The sequence below is a fragment of the Periplaneta americana genome, chromosome 4 (assembly GCF_040183065.1).
Source record: "Periplaneta americana isolate PAMFEO1 chromosome 4, P.americana_PAMFEO1_priV1, whole genome shotgun sequence".
Taxonomy (NCBI): domain Eukaryota; kingdom Metazoa; phylum Arthropoda; class Insecta; order Blattodea; family Blattidae; genus Periplaneta; species Periplaneta americana.
This window is the reverse complement of record NC_091120.1, coordinates 150,463,071-150,485,334: the sequence shown is the minus strand read 5'-3', so window position 1 is coordinate 150,485,334 and position 22,264 is coordinate 150,463,071. Positions and strand designations below refer to the sequence as shown.

General features: G+C 35.0%; 7 non-coding genes across 7 annotated transcripts; all 7 read left to right on the top strand.

Moving 5' to 3' along the window:
- The first annotated feature begins 9,954 nt into the window (after positions 1–9,954).
- TRNAC-GCA (transfer RNA cysteine (anticodon GCA)) lies at positions 9,955–10,026 on the top strand. The gene has a single exon. It is a non-coding gene; the product is annotated as a tRNA-Cys (tRNA).
- A 98-nt stretch (positions 10,027–10,124) lies between these two features.
- TRNAC-GCA (transfer RNA cysteine (anticodon GCA)) lies at positions 10,125–10,196 on the top strand. The gene has a single exon. It is a non-coding gene; the product is annotated as a tRNA-Cys (tRNA).
- A 98-nt stretch (positions 10,197–10,294) lies between these two features.
- TRNAC-GCA (transfer RNA cysteine (anticodon GCA)) lies at positions 10,295–10,366 on the top strand. Its single transcript has one exon. It is a non-coding gene; the product is annotated as a tRNA-Cys (tRNA).
- Positions 10,367–10,464: 98 nt separating this feature from the next.
- TRNAC-GCA (transfer RNA cysteine (anticodon GCA)) lies at positions 10,465–10,536 on the top strand. The gene has a single exon. It is a non-coding gene; the product is annotated as a tRNA-Cys (tRNA).
- A 266-nt stretch (positions 10,537–10,802) lies between these two features.
- On the top strand, positions 10,803–10,874 carry TRNAC-GCA (transfer RNA cysteine (anticodon GCA)). Its single transcript has one exon. It is a non-coding gene; the product is annotated as a tRNA-Cys (tRNA).
- A 97-nt stretch (positions 10,875–10,971) lies between these two features.
- Positions 10,972–11,044, top strand: TRNAC-GCA (transfer RNA cysteine (anticodon GCA)). The gene has a single exon. It is a non-coding gene; the product is annotated as a tRNA-Cys (tRNA).
- Positions 11,045–11,312: 268 nt separating this feature from the next.
- TRNAC-GCA (transfer RNA cysteine (anticodon GCA)) lies at positions 11,313–11,384 on the top strand. The gene has a single exon. It is a non-coding gene; the product is annotated as a tRNA-Cys (tRNA).
- The last annotated feature ends 10,880 nt before the right edge of the window (positions 11,385–22,264 follow it).

The following is a 22,264-nucleotide window of genomic DNA, read 5'->3' as shown; positions in this document are numbered from 1 at the left end:
CAGGTCAGGGCGGGTACAATTAACTCTGCAGTGCAAAAGAGACATATATTCTGACAGGTAAATGTAAAATTACAGTTTTAGCTAAACCCACATGCACGTATTTTCATACTATTATACTAAAGTCTGCAGCAACTTTCGAGAAATGTGACTTTTGTTGACGTCGTACAAAATTTTGTCCAATATTCTTTTGAGAAGATAAACTCCATATGTAGATGAAATTATTGGGGATCATCAGTGTGGTTTTAAGCGTAATAGATCACCTGTTGATCAGATATTTTGTATTAGACAGATAATGGAGAAAAATGGGAGTATAAGGGTACAGTGCATCAGGTGTTCATAGATTTCAAAAAGGCATATGACTCGATTAAGAGAGATGATTTATATGATATTCTTATTGAATTTGGTATTCCCAAGAAAATAGTTCCATTAATTAAAATGTGTCTCACTGAAACGTACATCACAGTCCGTATAGGTCAGTTTCTGTCAGATGCGTTTCCAATTCACTGTGGGCTAAAGCAAGGAGATGCACTATCACATTTACTTTCTAACTTTGCTCTAGAGTATGCCATTAGGAAAGTCCAGGATAACAGAGAAGGTTTGGAATTGAACGGGTTACATCAGCTGCTTGTCTATGCGGATGACATGAATATGTTAGGAGAAAATCCACAAACGATTAGGGAAAATACGGGAATTTTACTTGAAGCAAGTAAAGAAATATGTTTGGAAGTAAATCCCGAAAACATATATGACATGACATATGATTATGTCTCGTGACCAGAATATTGTACGAAATGGAAATATAAAAATAGGAAATTTATCCTTTGAAGAGTTGGAAAAATTCAAATATCTGGGAGCAACAGTAACAAATATAAATGATACTCGGGAGGAAATCAAAAGTAGAATGAATAGGGGAAATGCTTGTTATTCGGTTGGGAAGCTTTTATCATCCAGTCTGTTGTCAAAAAATCTGAAAGTTAGGATTTATAAAACAATTATATAACCGGTTGTTCTTTATGATTGTGAAACTTGGACTCTCACTTTGAGAAAGGAACATAGGTTTAGGGTGTTTGAGAATAAGGTGCTTAGGAAAATATTTGGGGCTAAGAGGGATGAAGTTACAGGAGAATGGAGAAAGTTACACAACACGGAACTGCACGCATTGTATTTTTCACCAGACATAATTAGGAACATTAAATCCACACGTTTGAGATAGGCAGGGCATGTAGCACGTATGGGCGAATCCAGAAATGCATATAGAGTGTTAGTTGGGAGTCCAGAGGGTAAAAGACCTTTGGGGAGGCCGAGACGTAGATGGGAAGATTATAGTAAAATGGATTTGAGGGAGGTGGAATATGATGATAGAGACTGGATTAATCTTGCTCAGGATAGGGACCAATGGCGGGCTTATATGAGGGCGGCAATGAACCTCCGGGTTCCTTAAAAGCCAGTAAATAAGTAAGTAAGTATGCGAAAGTCACCAACCTTTCAAAATTCGTACGTAAACTAGTCTCACCGACTGCACAATTTTCTCCCAAACATTAGCTACAGTAATAGTAGTAGTAGTAGTAGTAGGAGTAGTAGTAGTGTAAAGGTCTGCGCACACCGACGCGGGACGCGGGAGCGGTAGCGAATGCGAAACCGACGCGAATTATTGTGAGTACAGCGGGATATGAATCCATTCACACCGCAGCGACACAATCCCGCCTAGGTGGCGGGACTGCAGCGTTTTCCCGCGTCCCGCATTCATTTTGGCAATGGCGACTGAACAGTTAATAGAGTGCGTTAGGAACGTTGCTTACCAGAATTTGTATCCACGGGCTTACGAGATGTGCGTCTCGGAGCGTTATTACAATTTCTGCCGCTAGGTTCGTCTCGCAATGATGAAACAGTTCCATTACTAAACACTGCGTATCGTGAAAATTCTTTAATTAATTTTGCATTACTCATCGAGTACGAAGATTATAAATATGCCAAGCATATTTCAGTTTTATTTGAGATTTATTGATGACTTGTTAAATAATAATATACAGATTTTCAGTCTGATTTAATTAAATTTACAATTTTGTTTCTCGTAAGTCTGGATTTATTAAATTAAAAATGTTGCTTTCAAGCTACATTCTTCATCTGGTTAATTTACTTTGGAAAATTGATTGTTTTCAATTACGTGCTTTTCCTTCAGATTTCGTTCTCTCTAGTTCGTTTTAATTGTGAAAGCGAACTACTGGTGTCTTCTACTTTCAGACATTATTATTATTATTATTATTATTATTATTATTATTATTATTATTATTATTATTATTATTATTATTATATAGTAGTTATTGATGCAATAATAATACTAATGATTTACGTAAAATGTTATTCAAGCAAGGAAAAACAAGAATTGATATTGCAAGAAGAAACTATTATATAATGCAATAATTATCAACAAGTATAATAACATAAATATGTTACCATTTTAACATACGTAATCAAGACAATCATGGATTGAATACCACTGTATTAGAGGATGCGTGTTAAAGAAAACTTTACAAATTTTTCACTATCAGTCTTTGTGAAAGCCACAGAGGGCGCAGTAATGAAACAAAAAGAATGTCTGTTCTCTTAACCGGAGTTTCGGTTAACAATGGTTCTGCTGTGACAGCAAGAGTGTAGTACTATATGAACGAACCTATGATCATCTTCGGCAACTACAAGTAGCATCCTATTCGCGATTCCATCCCGCTTTGGTGTGAAGACAACTACGAATTTCGCAGGATCGCGGCATTACAAGTTTCGCTGTCGCTCCCGTGTCCCGCATCCCGCGTTGGTGTGCGCAGACCTTAATAGAATTTTATTTATCGACGCTTTTAACCGCAGAAATTATTCACCGTCTAAATTCTAGGTGAGCGAGAAGGGACAAAGTTGCCGGGAGCCCTCATTACTTTAGTGCGGCCCCATGACCTAAGGCTTTTTTATTTATTGGTTTATTTTACTTTGCTTTATCAACTGCGCTGGTTATCTAGCGTTTAAGTGAAATGAAGATGATAATACCAGCGAAGAGCTAAAGTTACCCAGCATTTGTCCTTAATGGGTTAAGGGGAAACCCCGGTAAAACCTCAACCAGGTAACTTGTTCCAACCAGAATTTTAATCCAATCTCACTCGTTTCACGGTCAGACATGTCAACAGTTACTCCACACCAGTGGACGCCTAAGATTTAGAATGCAGATGATAGTAATTTGAAATTTGGTTTATTTTTAAAATCCCTATTTAAGAAATGGAAAAAATTAAAAAAAAATAACCAAAAGCAGTTACAGTTGAAAAGCCACAGCAAAATTTGGTTGTACTGGTATATTATTCAGTCTCATTCTCTGCTAGATATTAGACAGAAAGAACTGTGACAGGTGACGGTAACCTTTAATTTAGATCCCTTGTATTTCTATTTGCAAATGCACTTGTACGTAGGATGCATATAATATGCACATTTCTTTTGTGTGCAAATATGTGTGCATCGTTGAGCATTGACATACTTAGATAGGAGGTTATGTGTCAATATGAATTTATAAATTTATGCAGGTATGTTTTAAGGTATGTAATTCGACAAAATGGTAATAAACTTTCTTCAAATCTAAGTAAATTAAGATTTTAATGTTCATACTATAGCATATAATAATCCATAATGAAATAAGTTCATGTGAAGTGAGTAATTTTTCATTAAAATTTGTGCGTAGCAACATTTGCGTCTTTAACTATTTATACACAGTCTAGATATGAATCGATTTGCACCGAACTTCATATACTTACTTTTTCAAGGATATTCTAACTTATAATTTTTTTCTTCTAACAAATAATTACGAACTTTCTTAAAGACTAAGTTCAAGGACAAATGTGTACTCACAGGTGTATGCCTGTAAACACTTTGTGATTTCAGAAACGCTTAGAATTGTGTTTCACTTCATTTATATGCACAATGTATAGTTGAGAAATATAGCAATTAGCTAAGTGTCACACTTATATATACTCACATAGTACACAAAACTTATTTATTCCCTCGACAATAATTGCACGTAATCGTCATTATAATTATTATTGATTAATTAATCGATATTACTATTCGATAAATAATTGATGTGAATATTTCTTGTGTATACATTTATAATTCCGAATGCATGACTTCTGTTTTAATGTTTATGTTTTGCATCAGGTTATTATTTTTATGATTTAGGATTGTATGCTCCTTATTTTAAAAAATCTATTAAAAATCGCTGTTAACAGAGAAAATTTAAAGTTCAATTATTATGATATGTGTTTTTTTCTTTTTCTTTTTTTCTTTTATTACTTTTTACTCTGTTTTTCAATAAAATGTCTTAACATTAAGAGTTCTTATATTAAAAAAATCAATATCCATCTTTGTTCTGGCAATGAAGTATTATTATTATTATTATTATTATTATTATTATTATTATTATTGTAGCTGTAACCTAAGAAAACCGATAAAGGTATCAAAGCCAGAAAAAAATACAATAACATACCGTAGTTAAGAAGTGCAGTAAAACTCTTCAAGTTGCACATCTCTATATACTGGACAGTTCTCTTTATTAGACATTTTATTTTAGAACCAGTTAAAATACTATAAAATTAGGAAGTCTGAATCCCCTATAATTTGAACATCAACTCTATTCTGTAACTTAGACATTCCTTTGATTATATGTTGAACAGGTTCATTTTCTCAACATATATTTTAACGGGACAAATGTAATGTGTAGATATCAGTAACATCACCATAACCTTCGTTTCCAGAAAACACGAAAAAACGAAGAAATCAAAGAGCACAGGAACTAAAGTGAAGAAAACACTGGCTAATTCCTAGAGCGACTGTGAAGAAGAAATATTCTGCTTAATTTATATGGCTTCATATTCAAACACTCTGCCCATACAGCATTGTATTTAATGTATAAGGTGTAAATATGTACTCATCTGGCATGTATAAAAATGCTGCATATTACGTAAGCCGTAACTGTGATTCAGATCTTCATTGGATTAAGTAAGACCACGACTTCAGGGTTTTTATTTGTATGAGCGTCTTTCTTATGTTTCAGACAAATTTGTGATAAAAATTACCATAAATGTTATTTTTGAGCTCATAAACTCCTTTATTAATATAACGTTTATGACTGCCATATCCTGTGTCAACCTTCCACACTTACGGGGTTAGTTAGCACAATTTCATCTACTAAGAAAACAAGTCATATCTTAACACAGGTGAATGTTATACAATTTCTAAAATTGCGCTAACATAACATAAATATTGAGTGACATTTATACAATTATTAAAATCAGGTTGTTTTATTGGGCAGGGCATGGTTGCGCCCCACAGTCAGATAAGATGCAACAGATAAGAAAGGGTCCCTGTTTTGTGGGCATAGTTGCGCCCCGTTCCCATCAGGTAGAGAAAAGGTGCATGGTATAGTTGCGCTCTGATGAAATAGGTGGAGAAAAAGACATTACGGGAACTCGAGCCTCGTAATCAACTAACCTTATTGATTTCTTATTCGCTTTAATATTCATTATCGATACTTTATTAACTGTTTTTCTACTGTTTATGCAGTGGTTATCGATAGTCTACAGTAAAAATGAACACCATGAAGTTGGCAATATTTTATTAACTGACATATAATTCAAATGAGTGAGCCGTTGGAATATGGAACCTTAGCAATCTTGACATTTTATTAGTGATTTTCACATCGTCTGTGGCGTATAGTGAGGTTATTTGAAAATGAATGTTACGTTTAGTGAAAAGGGTAAAGAGTTGATAATTCACAATGGTTTTAAGTTTCGATTTGCGAAACCCTATACCGTAGGGTTAAGATATCGGTGTACAAACAAAAAAAAATGCAGCTCATTTATTGTGTGTGATAGTCAAAAAAGTTTTATTTTAAATAGCAAAATTGATCATAACCACGCTGCGAACTTTCACATTGATAGACAAAGTGTATCGAACAGTGTTAAAAGAAAAGCTGCGGAAGACATTTCTGCGAGACCCATAAAACATAATTCGTGAAGTGAACTCAAATGAAAATAAAACAAACTTGAATAAAACTGACATCAAATAGATGCCTACAGCGATTACTTACTTACTTACAAATGGCCTTTAAGGAACCCGAAGGTTCATTGCCGCCCTCACATAAGCCCGCCATCGGTCCCTATCCTGTGCAAGATTAATCCAGTCTCTATCATCATACGCCACCTCTCTCAAATCCATTTTAATATTATCCTCCCATCTACGTCTCGGCCTCCCTAAAGGTCTTTTTCCCTCCGGTCTCCCAACTAACACTCTATATGCATTTCTGGATTCGCCCATACGTGCTACATGCCCTGCCCATCTCAAACATTTGTTGGAAATATATATTACACCAGAAGCTCCATTTCCTCGTGAAATGTGGGCGTGTCACTCAGCATCAAATGAACTGACGACAAATGCATGTGAATCATTCCACGCTAGTTATAACAAATCATTCTACCAAGAACATCGCAACCTTCCAGTATTTTTAACCGTTTTAAAAGATAATTATACAAACAAACATATATATAATTTTGAACAGCTTAAATTTGAAAAACAACTGCAATAATAAGACCTATCGTGAAAGACTCCGTTTTTTAAACCACGTGATCGAGGAATTCAGAAGCGGTAAAATAGACAGATACATGTTCTTTAAAAAATGCAGCTACCACTATAATATTTTTAAGTAATTTATTTATTTTATGACAATCACTTTTGTGTGTACTATGCCCATCGGGGCGCAAATATGCCATGTCCATTCTGCTACCTGATTTCTTCGGGGCGCAACTATGCCATGCGTAGGCCTCCCAATTGACCGTGGAGCGCAACTATGCCATACCGGTTTTATTTACCTCAAATAAAAAAATAAAACACAAAAAGTGTGTCAACCAACCCAGTTTCCTCTACACTTTAAATGAAAAAAATATAAAAAAAAGGAGAACCCACTTATCCCTGTTATGAAAATCATTATGATTATGATAATGATAACAATGATGAAGGTAATAATAATAATAATACAGAGTGTAACAAAAGTTTCTGTAACAGTATGTTATAATTATTCTCTTGTTTAGTTTCCATTTTCTCAGGAACCATTACCAAATTTTATGGTGTAGGTGTTGGTACTACTTGATTGTGATGTGATACAATCCTTTATTAATAATTTGGCTGAAATTGTGATATTTACCATCAAGTATTAAAAAAAAAAAAAAACTAAAATTTTCACTGTACCAGAAACTTTTGTTACACTCTGTATTAATAATAATAATAATAATAATAATAATAATAATAATAATAATAATAATAATGTTAATTTATTTCATTACTTAATCTAGGCTAAATCGTCCATGACTTTCTATATATAATATAATTCGGCCAGGATGAGCAACTAAAATATTGGCTTGAATTCAACACTAATTGGACAAAACTAAGTAGTTTCGTCGTGTCTGGTGTAGCGTCATCAGTAGGAGAAAATACAAAGAGAAAAACATTTGCATAATTTAACTTAAATAGCTTTAAGGATGACAATATAATTGTCATTTTGCTAGTGTTGAAAGACACAACAAATCGTAGGAGTAGGTAATTATGTCACAGAAGACGCAAAGCTCATTAAACATGCACGTTGAAACTCGACTAATCGTTCCAAAAGATATGCTGAAAACAGTTTACCGTTATTACTGGAACAACATTTTTTATTCACGCTGTGAAGGGGTGGAAGAAGTCGGACTTCTGCGTACTCGTACGTACTTGTATTGTAATTGAACCGTGAATGGCGCCATTTTTTTTAGAAGCCAGGTGGAAACACATGTCAAGAGCAAGACAAAGGCTGCACCTACAAAATATTCTACGAACCTGACTGATTTAGTGATAATAATTGTAGGAAAAGCCGCCTTTAAATGCAAGCGGCTAGGGTGTAATTGCTGGCTAGGCATCCACACTGCCATTGTGATGTGTTTCGACATGTGTACAGTTACTGGATGGAGCCATCCTTGTCTTCTGACTCATATCGCTTGGCCGCATGCATGCCCAGGGAACGATGATTAATAACAGAATTCTTACGTCCTGGATTTTTAGTAAATTCAACTGCGTATTAAAACTGGTCTTGCTTTACTTCTGGTTAATCTGAAGTGAACGGGACATATCCGGCTTGCCACTGCTTTGTCTCCGCTCCTTGGAATATAATATAGGCCCACATTTTAAGCTCAAAATGATTAAGGGGTTAGGTACAGCAAACAGCATTAAAATTTTGAAAATATTCAACATTTTTTTCCTCCATTACTCTATTTTGTACAATAATGAAAATTGTCCTTCTGCTATATGAAAAAATATTTTTACGGTTAAAAAAATTATTTATATTTTTTTTCGAAATTCATTTCACTGTGCAGTGATGAAGCGTTTCCCACATAACTCAAAAACTATCCAACATTCTGTGATGAAATTTTTTGTGTGTATTTATATATGTTATACATTATGATGCAATATCACTTCTCTACCTTTGACAGATTGTCTGATAAAAAATAAACTAATTTAAAAAATGGTCAAATATGAGTACTTTCTTCTAACACAAAATAAAAAAATATATATATTTATTAAGGAATGTAGTTGAAAGAGCATGATATTGTAAACATGAGCTTCAGTAATAAAATAAAAGAGAGAGAACATGAAAAGTTAACAAGTTTATGAATTATGTATTATCACTGCACAATGAACTGCCATCATTTTGAATTTGTAAAAAAAATATAAATAATTTTCTTAAACCGTAAAAATTTTTTTTTTCATATAGCACATGGACATACCAATTTTCATTATTGTACAAGATACAGTAATGAAGGAAAAAAACGTTGAATATTTCCAAAAATTTTACTGCAATTGCATTACCGTACTTTCGAAACGAGAAATTTTTATTTTTCAAATTTTTACTTTCTCTTTGTAGAAATTGTACTTTAAAAAAATTATTTATCTATCCCTCTGTGCAATTTCATGCATTTGGTGTTAGCTCGTATCTTCTGTAGACCTACTACTTCCTGTTTGTTGCCAAAATTTTGACATGAAACTTCTATATTCGAATTTCATCAATCGCTTATCAATTTTTTTTCTGTTATTAGCACTGTTTCATAATTTGGTCCATATAGAAAACGGAGTGCAATGGATTTAGGCTGCTTCCTTGCTTCAATCCCAATTTGCGGGGGAAGGGAGGAATTAGGTTTGCTTGAATAATGGCCTCAAAATTTCTCCAGTGCATTGGGTTGACATATGTTATACTATTATTAAGTTGAATTAATTCTTCCTTGGTCATAACTAAGTATTGTTGACCGATAGAGCATTCGACTGCAGATCGAGATGTCCACGGTAATTTGCCAGATAATTTATTTCTGGTGGCATATGTTTTATTATTCTATTATTTCTTTTTAAATACTAGCTAAGGTCTGTAATCTGCTCACCGTTACGTTTTTTATGCATCTCCCTGTTGAAACTGCATTTGTTTACCACGTTTTAACCGTGACTACGCTTTTTAGCTCTTTTAAGCATTCAGATTGTGTTTCTGTTTTGTAAAGAATTTTAGATAAGGGTGCAAATAGCCTAGTAGCTGACGCGCCCTTTCTGAACCCCACTAACTAACTAACTGTCCTCGGTTCAAACTCCGGATGCTCCCTGATATATTTATTACTAGGTGTATTTTGAAGTTGCCTACAGTATACAGTTTTATTCGCCTACACATAAGATTATTCAACGACAGACTGCAAGAGGGAGTATAGCTCAGTGGTAGAACATCCGAGTGCAGATCGAGAGGTCCCCGGTTCAAACCCGGGTGCTCCCTGGTATATGTATTGCTATGTGTATTTTGAAGTTGCCTACAGTAGGTCTATACAGTTTCATTCTCTTATACATAAGAATATTCAACCACGAATTGCAAGAGGGAGTATAGCTCAGTGGTAGAGTATTCGACTGCAGGTCGAGAAGTCCCCGGTTCAAACCCGGGTACTCCCTGGTATATTTATTGCTATGTGTATTTTGAAGTTGCCTACAGTAGGTTTATACAGTTTCATTCGCTTATACATAAGAATATTCAACCACGGATTGCAAAAGGGAGTATAGCTCAGTGGTAGAGCATTCGACTGCAGATCGAGAGGTCCCCGGTTCAAACCCGGGTGCTCCCTGGTATGTTTATTGATAGGTGTATTTTGAAATTGCCTACAGTAGGTTTATACAGTTTCATTCGCCTATATATAAGAATATTCAACGACGGATTGCAAGAGGGAGTATAGCTCAGTGGTAGAGCATTCGACTGCAGATCGAGAGGTCCTCGGTTCAAACCCGGGTGCTCTCTGGTATATTTATTGCTAGATGTATTTTGAAGTTGCCTACAGTAGGTTTATACAGTTTCATTCGCCTATACATAAGAATATTCAACCACGGATTGCAAGAGGGAGTATAGCTCAGTGGTAGAGCATTCGACTGCAGATCGAGAGGTCCCCGGTTCTAACCCGGGTGCTCCCTGGTATATTTATTGCTAGGTGTATTTTGAAGTTGGTACAGTAGGTTTATAAAGTTTCATTCGCCTATATATAAGAATATTCAACGGCAGATTGTAAGAGGGATTATAGCTCAGTGGTAGAGCATTCGACTTCAGATCGAGAGGTCTTCGGTTCAAACCCGGGTGCTCCCTGGTATATTTATTACTAGGTGTATTTTGAAGTTGGTACAGTAGGTTTATACAGCTTCATTCGCCTATATATAAGAATATTCAACGACTGATTGCAAGAGGGAGTATAGCTCAGTGGTAGAGCATTCGACCGCAGATCGAGAGGTCCTCGGTTCAAACCAGGGTGCTCTCTGGTATATTTATTGCTAGGTGTATTTTGAAGTTGCCACAGTAGGTTTATACAGTTTCATTCGCTTATACATAAGAATATTCAACCACAGAGTCCAAGAGGTAGTATAGCTCAGTGGTAGAGCGTTCGACTGCAGATCAAGAGTAACCCCGGTTCAAACCCGGGTGCTCCCTGGTATATTTATTGCTAGGTGTATTTTGAAGTTGCCTACAGTAGGTTTATACAGTTTCATTCGCTTATACATAAGAATATTCAACCACAGATTGCAAAAGGGAGTATATCTCAGTGTTAGAGCGTTCGACTGCAGATCGAGGGGTCCCCAGTTCAAACCCGAGTGCTCCCTGGTATGTTTATTGCTATGTGTATTTTGAACTTGCCTACAGTAGGTTTATAAAGTTTCATTCGCCTATATATAAGAATATTCAACCACGGTTTGCAAGAGGGAGTATAGTTCAGTGGTAGAGCATTCGACTGCAGATCGAGAGGTCCTCGGTTCAAACCCGGGTGCTCCCTGGTATATTTATTGCTTGGTGTATTTTGAAGTTGCCTACAGTATACAGCTTCATTCGCGTATACATAAGAATATTCAACCACGCATTATCAGAGGGAGTATAGCGCAGTGGTAGAACATTCGATTGCAGATCGAAAGGTCCCTGGTATGTTTATTGCTAAATTTATTTTGAACTTGCCTACAGTATACAGTTTCATTCGCCTATACATAAGAATGTTCAACAATGATTTATACCGAAGAGTGTAGCTCGGTGGTAGAGCGTTCGACTGCATATCGAAAATTTCACGGTTTAACCCTGGGTGGTTTATTTATTTATTACAAAACAAACAAATAAATAAATGTGCTAAATGTATTTTTGAAGTTCCATACGTTATACAGTATTGTCTGCCCATATATGAATGTTGAATATTGCTTTGGGGTTAAAGAGCATAGCTCAATGGTAGAGCATTTGATTGTGGATTAAGAGATCCGGATTCAACCTCGAAGTTTGACTACGTTCCATTAGCAGCTGAACGAGGAAACATTATTACCGGTTTTGTTAATTGTTACTTCAATTGTTGCTGAAGAAAGCTGTGAAGTACACATAGTCAAAATGGTGCACAATATTCTGTAAAATTAATTATTAATAACATTATTTTCGCCCATACGCAATTCGTGGAGATGACGAAGCCGTTATGAAAGGAGTACAGTATGAGAACTTTATCACTAGCAGTTCCATAAAAATTCCATGAAATCGTACCTTCTTGCAAAGACAAAGAAATGACCGACTGCTATACGCGAAGTCTCCTTCGGAAGATATTGATTGATTGGTACTTTGACAGCTTAGGTTTTCGCGTGAACAAATTTCTTACGAACGATTCTGTTCTAATTTTCCTTTGTTTTGATTGGTTGGCTGTTTGTTTATTGACTTTTGTTTTGCTTATAGATCAAGTGTTGTAACTAATCTGAAACAAAGATAATAAGTTATTCAAGGGCTAAATTACAGTATGTGTAAAATAAACAACCTTTCCCTTAGTCGTGTGAACGAGACGATGTCCAAAGTGGACTTAGACAAATTCACATCATAGGATTTCGGTCATTCTTGTGTTTAAAGTTATACAATATTATTCTTTGTTAGTAAATTCAGGCGAACTGACTCACTTTTGTGTTAACACAAAGAAATAAGTAGGAAGGGAGAAAACAGCTACAGACAATGCACACGTGGATATGGTTATATGAGATTTTAGGCTTTCACTATGACTGTGATTGGAATTAGGCTTTTGGGTATTCTACCGTGTCTAGTTCAAGTTCAAGTTGAAGTTTCAGAACAAGTTGGATTACCCAAAAGCTAATTCCAACATAGATGTGGTATTTGAAACAGAATTACATTCTTCTAAGAATAGCCGGAAATAGATATCCTAGGGATTAAAATGTGATGCGAACGGCAGTCCAGAAAATGATCCTTGATTTCGGTGTTCTTTTTAAAGTATAGACATAGAGGCTAGTCAGCGTCTACAAGCACGTAATTTAAATTAATGGCGTCTATGTTGTGCTTGTACTCTTGAAAATGTGTATAAAAATATTTTCTTTACAATATAGGCATTTTAAATTATCTTCAGCACCGTTACGAAACTTGTGTAAGACACTCATTCATTCATAGTTTTCTGCTCAATGACAGGTCTTTCGCTGCAAACCCAGGATTCTCCAATGTCCATCTTTTCCGCATTCCTCTTAGTCTCCGCATAGAATCCATCTAGCTTATTGTTTCTATCATCTGATAAATTCTTGTGACGCGAACTTTTCTCCACTTCACCATTCCTTCCAGTACATCCTTTAATAAACAGTTTCTTCTCAGCCACTGTCCCAGTCAATTTATCTTTCTCTTGCTGATCAGTTTCAGAATTATTCTTTCTTCACCCACTCTTTCTAGCACGACTTTATTTCTTATTCTGTCTGTCCATTTCACACTCTCCATTCCTCTCCATATCAACACTTCAGATGCTTCTAGTCGTTTCTCTTCTATGTCCACGTTTCTGCTCTACAAAAAGCACTTCAATAGTCTCTTTCACAGTCTGCAGAAGAAGCTCCTTTTTCAATTAAAGGCTTCCTGTGTGATTGCTATCCTTCTTTTGACTTCCTGATAGCAGTGCACGTTTTTACTTACAGTTCTTGTTATTGATTATAGTACACTCCAGTTTGAAACTGTTAAATTGTTCTACTGCCTCATTTAGAATTCGCAAGCTTACCTTCTTTATTTTTATTCCGATAACCAAGATTTTCGTCTTGTTAGCAATGGACAGTTTTTACAACATGTACACATTACTGGTTGATATGTTTCTCAGTTAAATTGCATGTTCTTTAATGTCGATTATTTTTATTTTGAGCCATATTTTATGGAATAGCCTATATTGTAAACTCGAAATTTAGTAAATTATAATTATGTGGAACATAATAAGGACTTCAACAAATAAAACCGGAAGGGATAACGAACTAGCATTTCATGAAACAGTGGCCACTATAATCAACGTGGTGTGAGGTTATGGATATTTGTACCGTGTCGTAGATGTGTCAAATTTTTCGGAGCTACATCAGGAAAGGTAGTGAAAGGGGAACGTGGATCCTTTACAAGAGCTATCTTCCAGGACTGGAGAAATACACATTTGCAGCATCTCTCATACAATAAAAGTGGTATTGGACTTAGTATCTGTAATATCTATGTTTGTACAACGATTTCTTCTAAACAATTACCATTTATTTTATCCGGGAATTAAGAACATGAAATATAATAAGTCTATTAGCCACTTGTCTCACTTCGTTTTTCACCGTTCCGTTGAAGGAATTTAAGATAATTTTAAAGGCGAAAATCCGAAAATGGGAATAACTTAATAGTTATCACCAATGTCAGTGAGGGAAATGAGAGGCGAGACATTTACTGTAAATGGTACGCGAAAAGATGTCCTTACAAAGGAGTTTGGGATGTAGAAAAACTGAATGTGTGGGCTCCAACTCTTTTGGCCACTTGTCTCGGTCCGCAGTTCGCCGTTCCACTAAAGAAAATTTGGAGAATTTTGAAATAGCTATCACCTCAAATTGCATTGCATGCAGTGAGAATGGAGCGTAGAAAACCACGAGGCACGAAGTTTACCTCCTCCTTCTCCTCCTCCTCCTTCTCCTCCTCCTCCTTCTTCTTCTTCTTCTTCTTCTTCTTCCTCTACGATCTTACAGTCCGATGTCCTTTATCAAGCCTCTTAGCCTCTCCATTGTTCTCTATTTTGCATTATCTTTTACTAATTCCTTATGCCAAGAATCTTCTTTGTATCCTCCTCGACTACGTAAATCCACCTGTTTCTTCTTTGTCTACACGCCTCTTGCCGCCAAGTGTACTGTATAGCACTTTCTTTGAAATACGTTCATTTTCCATTTTGTTGATGCGTCCGGTTCATTCTAGTCTGTTTAATTTAGTTACTACAGAAAGAGCTGATTCTTTGTAAAGTTTGTAAACTCATTGTTATATCTCTCCATTGTTTGTTATGTGTAATACTTACAACTCTCTGTCTTTAAACTGTGATTCCCAATTAGATTTCAGTTTAACAGTTGAAAAATTTCATACAATATTAAAAATAATTTTATTTCCTTAGATATTTAAATTATGAAGAAGTGTATTATAATGTTTTTACTCTAGTTTTAAAGTAATTTTGCATCATTATATTGACATTTGGCACTATATTAACTGCAATATTATATTCTAGCATCTATTACCCCGTTTGTGTTGTTTGTTTCGTTTTTTTTTCTTATTATGTATTTTGTGTATGTATCTGTGTAAGCCATCTGTAATTGGAAGCCTGCTTCTGTTGGTGGTGGATTTAAATAAATAAATAAATAGATAGATAAATAAATAAATAAATAAATAAATAAATAAATAAATAAATAAATAAATAAATAAATAAATAAATCTCAGTATCTCGTTTTCTTTTATTGGTCCCAAAATTTGCCTTGTAATCTTTCTTTCAAAAAGTTATTCTTTCTTGTTATGTCCAGCTCTTACACCTATAGCATAGCATAGGTCTAAATATGGTTTTTTATATTGTTTTTGTTTTGGTAGCCCGGTGTACGTTTTTAGATTTAAATATTGGATGCTTGAAAAGTAGATTTTATTAGCTAAATTTATTCTCTTTTAATTTCATGGCAATCCTCTTCATGTTTGTGAATTTTAGATACCAGGTATGCGAAATCTTAAACCATTTATATTGTGTTCCTTTCAGTGTTTATATTTTCAGATTGTATCATTATTTTTGTTTTATTTACATTTAGTTAGCTATATATTTAATTTATTTATAAGCGTCCTTCATTGATGCTAGAGACCGGGAAATTCTGACAACATATCGGCGTATGGCATGATTTGTGTTGATTAGTATGCAGTTGTTCCGTTTGTGTCTATCATAAATTGTCTTACAATGTATTCCAGTAATTTTTATTTCGTCTGTTGGTAAAAATGGCTCGTTCCTCTTTTTCACTTAACTTCATTCGTTTAGGTTTTCTTGGTATATTCTCCACTGAAAGTTTATATTTAAATTCATTGGCAATATACTGCACCGTTGCGTGACTTTGTTTACAAGTTGCCCTATTTTTCTTAAAGAATATCCCTTTAGGGCTAACATTGACAATTGCTGTCTTCAAGTCGAACTGAGCTACATTTACTCACTTGATTCCTCAATATCTCTGCCAGGATTCATTCCTTAAATACACATCCAAGGGCGCTTCGACACCATGGAAGGGCCGTTGGAATGGATCCTGTGCTGCTTGGTCACCTTGGCGGTATGAACTTAGAGCGGGGGAGGGTAGGAGGCCCCCATTAGGTGAGCGGATGAGGGGCACATGAGACCGGTGGGCTGCTACACCCTTATTCTCATTGAACCCATAATATTCGGAGTGCACAATAGGCCTCAGTATGGCCGACGTACAAAAGGGCGTCCTAATCCTCCCGTAGCCACCGTTACCTAACCTAACCTAACCTAACCTAACCTAACCTAACATAACCTAACATAACATACTCATCTTGAAGAGCACTACCTGACGGGGTAAACAAACGAAACAAAATGTGCCCGGTCTGTTTCACGACTGTTTGTGCCACGTAAGAAATGCAAACATGGCTACTACTTACTCAAGTGTATAGTGAGGATCACATAAGAATAGTTCCTTAAAGGCTAATTTGGCAGTCTCTTCACTGTTGCCAACTAATACCAGATATCTTCAAAGAGGGTAAAATCACAATGCTACGTACTGAAATAATAATAATAATAATAATAATAATAATAATAATAATATAGTGTTAACAATAACAACGTCTTACTTATTTACCACATCTCATCTTTATGTTGCAAAGTGTTTCCTAAATGGATCAATAATTTATTTATGAAATATATTTTCCTCCTGGACTTCTCGCATATTATGTTGGTAATTAGGATTAGTTTGATTTAATAATACAATTTATTTTGTCAGGTAACATGAAATTTATTGCTTTCACTAAAGAGTTTACGATTCCTGACATCTAACCTAAACCTGTAGGCTATTTACTTACTAGCATTTTCATCAGTTTTCTTTACTGTAAACCGAAATCATTGATGTCAACATAACAGTTATAAAATAACTGCCAGTTGTAGTATTTGTCAGTATCCAAAATTCGAAACGAAGTTGGTAAAAGAAAATTCAACCTGAGTGCTAGAAAATCACTATAATCCATTAGCATAGGTATGCTCAAAATTGTAAAAGCGCCGATTACACGGATGATGCTGCACTGCATAACACACACAGCGTACGGACTGGGCTCCGCAACTACTTTGCAGCACCGCCCGTGACATAGTTCTTACACTCTTACAAATACGGATAATAAACTGAATTTGAAAAAGGAAAGAGTATACACTGCAATATTCAGTTATTACATTATTTATTATATTTAATATCCCTTAGTTATGATATAGACTAATAATATCATAGATAATATCATTTTCATATTCCACCATATAGTCTACTTTGCGGTCTATTCAGCATCTGCATTCTTTTCTGCAAGTAATTGGGAATCTATTTCCAACGAATTTACTGCAATGCGCTAAAGATGCTCATCTATTAATCGGGACCTCTGTTTGGATTTAGTAACCTTCATTCTCGAAAATAATTGTTCGCACACATATGTCGAGGCGAAGGTAGCTAACATAGTGGCAACGAATAAACCATCTTGTAATATTTAGTTTTGTTCATTTTTTAAATTTGTCAAGTCATATTCTCTGCATTTAGTTCTGAATTCTACGTTACTTTGTCGATCAATTAACTCGTCCTGGAACTGCACTCTCACGGATTGTGCTAAGTTTATTGTAAAAAGATTAACAAAAAGATTAATATCACGTTGCATACGTCTAAAATCACTAAATCTATGTTCCGTGAATTCACATTTGAACTGTTGCAGTACAGAGACATAATTAACTATATTTTGTTCAGGCACCATACATCTCTTTACAAGTTCACCATCCGTGAAGGGTTTTACTGCCTGAGCTAACTCCCAACATACTACATAGGTTAACTTGCTCCAAAACATACTCTGAATTGTTCGACTCCCTTCAATGTTTGGCCTTTCATGGAGTGCTTTCATTCTTGAAGCTGTAGTGCACGTTGCACCTCTGAAAAATTATTTTATCAAAATATCTATTTTTTGCTGGAATAAATTCACCACAACAATAATAATAATAATAATAATAATAATAATAATAATAATAATAATAATGATAATAATAATAGGTCTAATAATAATAATAATAATAATAATAATAATAATAATAATAATAGGTCTAATAGTAATAATAATAATAATAATAAGTCCAATAATAATAATAATAATAATAATAATAATAATAATAATGTTGATATATGAAAATAGGCTATATTACAGAAAACAGCTTCTCTGTCACTTCGGCATGTTCTGGGTAGCAGAGAGCCTATAATGTAGTTTTATGTTGCTCAGTAGTATTCCTGACAATACCTTACAATATAGTAGTCACTTTCCGTTTTCTTCACTTTAGTTGGTTATTTAACAACGCTATATCAACTACTAGGTTATTTAGCGTCGATGAGATTGGTGATAGCGAGATGAGGCCGAGGATTCGCCATAGATTATACTTTCCGTTTTCACCGAACGTACAACAAAAATAGTCTTCCTCCCACACTGTACGGAATAATCGTTTGCTTACAGGTGGTTTTGACTGTGTCATTGTCCCGCACTGTTCGTGCGTTTACTAAGTACTTGAACTGCCTTCTGCAGCCATCCGTCGAGCTTCGAACGAGGAACAGCACGCTCTACATTCGAAGGTTGTGATACCAGAACGTAATCGGGAGTCAGAGAATGAGCATACCTGCACTAGCATATTTAGTAATAGTGGGAAAATGGTTAGGTTTCAACCTTAGAGTATTAAGTAAGCTGATCTGGACTATATGAATAAGAAAGTATATTTTGGGTTAAAATACTTATTTTGTTAGGCTATAAATAAAAGATTTTAGTTATGAAATGCTTTTTGGATGTTTAAACATGCCTTGTCTCTATATTAAAATTACAAAAATACAATTTAATATTTGCAATAATTTATTTAGAAATTCTGTTTTATAATAGATTTGTCCTTGTATGAATAACAAACTGATACACTGTGTGAATTGCAGTTTAAATTTAATCTTCAGATTTATAAGAAAGTGTGACCTGGAAGGCCGTTTCTAAATCTCCATAAAATATTTATTTTATAGGAAAATAGTCTGTTCGAGTTGTTGAAATGAGTTCTTCGGTGTCGATCGAGGGGAAATAATGCGTGAATCATACCTCACACCTAGATTTCAGCATGCGGTCACTACGCACAGTATGACTGGCTTAGTATATCGTCGAATGCTCTAAATTTCACTTTCAAATTTCATATTGTGAGGGCTCCGAAGGATGAGTCAGTGAAGATTACGATGTAGGTTAACTGCGACTGATTACACTCGGTCGGATTTCATTTCACTCAGTCATAGGTGATAATGCGGAGCTTCCGTCACTTTTACCGCAAAGATACTCTCTGACGTCACCCTTTGACGTACGTCTTCTTTCCCATGCTTTGACACTGAGCGATAAATCGAGTGGATTACTAACCAAGTGAACAGAGTGACAAGTGAGGCTCCCTTCAGGAAGCGATAGATACGACAACCAGCAAAAGAGAGGTTACTGGACCAGATTTCTAATTGGATCAAATCCCGGGTTAGGTTCATAAACCTATTTTCATTCCAATCAAATTTGGCGAATTCCAGGGCCATGTTTAGCAATGACGTGAATATGTTAGGAGAAAATCCACAAACAATTAGAGAAAACACGGGAATTTTACTGGAAGCAAGTAAAGAGATAGATTTGGAAGTAAATCCCGAAAAGACAAAGTATATGATTATGTCTCGTGACCAGAATATTTTACGAAATGGAAATATAAAAATTGGAAATTTATCTTTTGAAGAGGTGGAGAAGTTCAAGTATCTTGGAGCAACAGTAACAAATATAAATGATACTCGGGAGGAAATTAAACACAGAATAAATATTGGAAATGCCTGTTATTATTCGGTTGAGAAGCTTTTATCATCTAGTCTGCTGTCAAGAAATCTGGAAGTTAGAATTTATAAAACAGTTATATTACCGTTTATTCTTTATGGTTGTGAAACTTGGACTCTCACTTTGAGAGAGGAACATAGGTTAAGGGTGTTTGAGAATAAGGCGCTTAGGAAAATATTTGGGGCTAAGAGGGATGAAGTTACAGGAGAATGGAGAAAGTTATACAACACAGAAATGCACGCATTGTATTCTTCACCTGACATAATTAGGAACATTAACTCCAGACGTTTGAGATGGGCAGGGTATGTAGCACGTATGGGCATATAGAGTGTTAGTTTGGAGGCCGGAGGGAAAAAGACCTTTAGGGAGGCCGAGACGTAGATGGGAAGATAATATTAAAATGGATTTGAGGGAAGTGGGATATGATGATAGAGACTGGATTAATCTTGCTCAGGATAGGGACCAGTGGCGGGCTTATGTGAGGGCGGCAATGAACCCCCGGGTTCCTTAAAAGCCAGTAAGTAAATAAGTATGTTTAGCAATCTGTCGCCCCAAGACAGCTTCAATTATTACGCCCTTTATTTTGAAGTGTACAAAATTGGCATACCTTTATGATTTCAATACTGTTTTCAACACGTGTAGTCTCTATTCTTGGTTGGCTTGCTTTCGCTTTTAGAAGGCTATATACGGAAAGCATCCTTGCACTTACGCTTGCTTTGGCTTACTGTGCACCCGATATATATATATATATATATATATATATATATATATATATATATATATACATTAGTCAGTAGTAAGACACCGGAGACTACAGATTCTTTATATCAAAACACTCAGCCAACATCCCTGAACAACCTGTGAAAGGTTGTCGATAGAGTTCTGGTTCACCCTGTATATATATATATATATATATATATATATATATATATATCATGAATTTCATGGTGTTATTCTTTGACATATTTCAAACAAAAAGTTTTAAAGGATATTGGGTAGGGCTGGTAACAATTTTTAGCGTATAAATATGAATAAATATAAATTATTACTTCTCTCTGTTTCTATCAAACACAGACTAATAAAATTGTCCTTTGCACAGTGTGATAAAGAAATGCTGGTGAATTGTGAGCTGGCAATAGGAAGCAATTATCTTTCATTATTTTAATATAGGCATGGCAGAAAGGAAACTTTATTGAATTAGCGATTATCAACAGTTAGAACACCTATTACAAAAAGTTCTAATCTCACACTTTTCAAACTTTCCCCCATGTCAAAAACGTATTATTTGAGAAAATGAGTGGGATCAAAATAGTACTTTTTCAATTATATAAGGACATTGTGACAAATACTAATACGTTTATTTTGTCATATAAAAATATGACATGTCTCTCCACATTTTCACTACTTAAGTTAAATATTTTAAAATAGGAGTCCATTTCTTTTGAAGAATCATATGGTTTACATTAGCATACAAAATTTCAGCCCTTTATCTTAAATAGTTTCTGAGTAAATGGTTCCTGAATTTAGAGCAATAATTTATTATTATTATTTTTCCAATACCTTTCCTTTCTGTCATTCCTGCTTTAAAACAATGGAAGATAATTTGTTTCTTTGGCCAGCATATTTTGTTTATCACACGGCGCAAAGGACATTAGTCTGTGTTTGATAGAAGCAGAGAAAAAAAATAATTTGTAGGCTATATTCATATTTGTAAGCAAAAATACTGTTACCAACCGTATCCAGTACCCTTATTACAATTTAGCTCGTTTTTGTTTCTTTTTCGAGATGAAAATTGTTATAAATTATTAAACATTTCATAGTGTGTTTTGGGAAAACTATTGATTTAATTCGCAATACTCTCAGTGAATGTAAGAGAACAGTGCATTATGATAATAAATTATATAAATAATTTTAGTTTTGTCCTGTAAGGTGCAGATATTTGATCCGAACAAAAATGTAACATTTTAAAATTCATTTTAGAATGAAAAGTTATACAATTATAAATATGCAATGATTGCCCAAATGAGTGGCATTTTTGAATCCGATATTGACAAGTGGGTCATCCTGTTTCAGCCCTGACAGAGCCAGGTCCCGTCCTCGGACAAATAGGTTGATAAGCCCCAGTACCCGGATCCCAAGCCTTTCCTATGTCAACATCCGACACCCGTGCTTCCCATCTACGTCTTGGGCTCTCCAAAGGTCTTTTTACCTCCGGTCTTCCAACTAACACTCTGTATGCATTTCTGGATTCACCCATACATGCTACATACTCTGCCCATCTCAAACGTCTGGATTTAA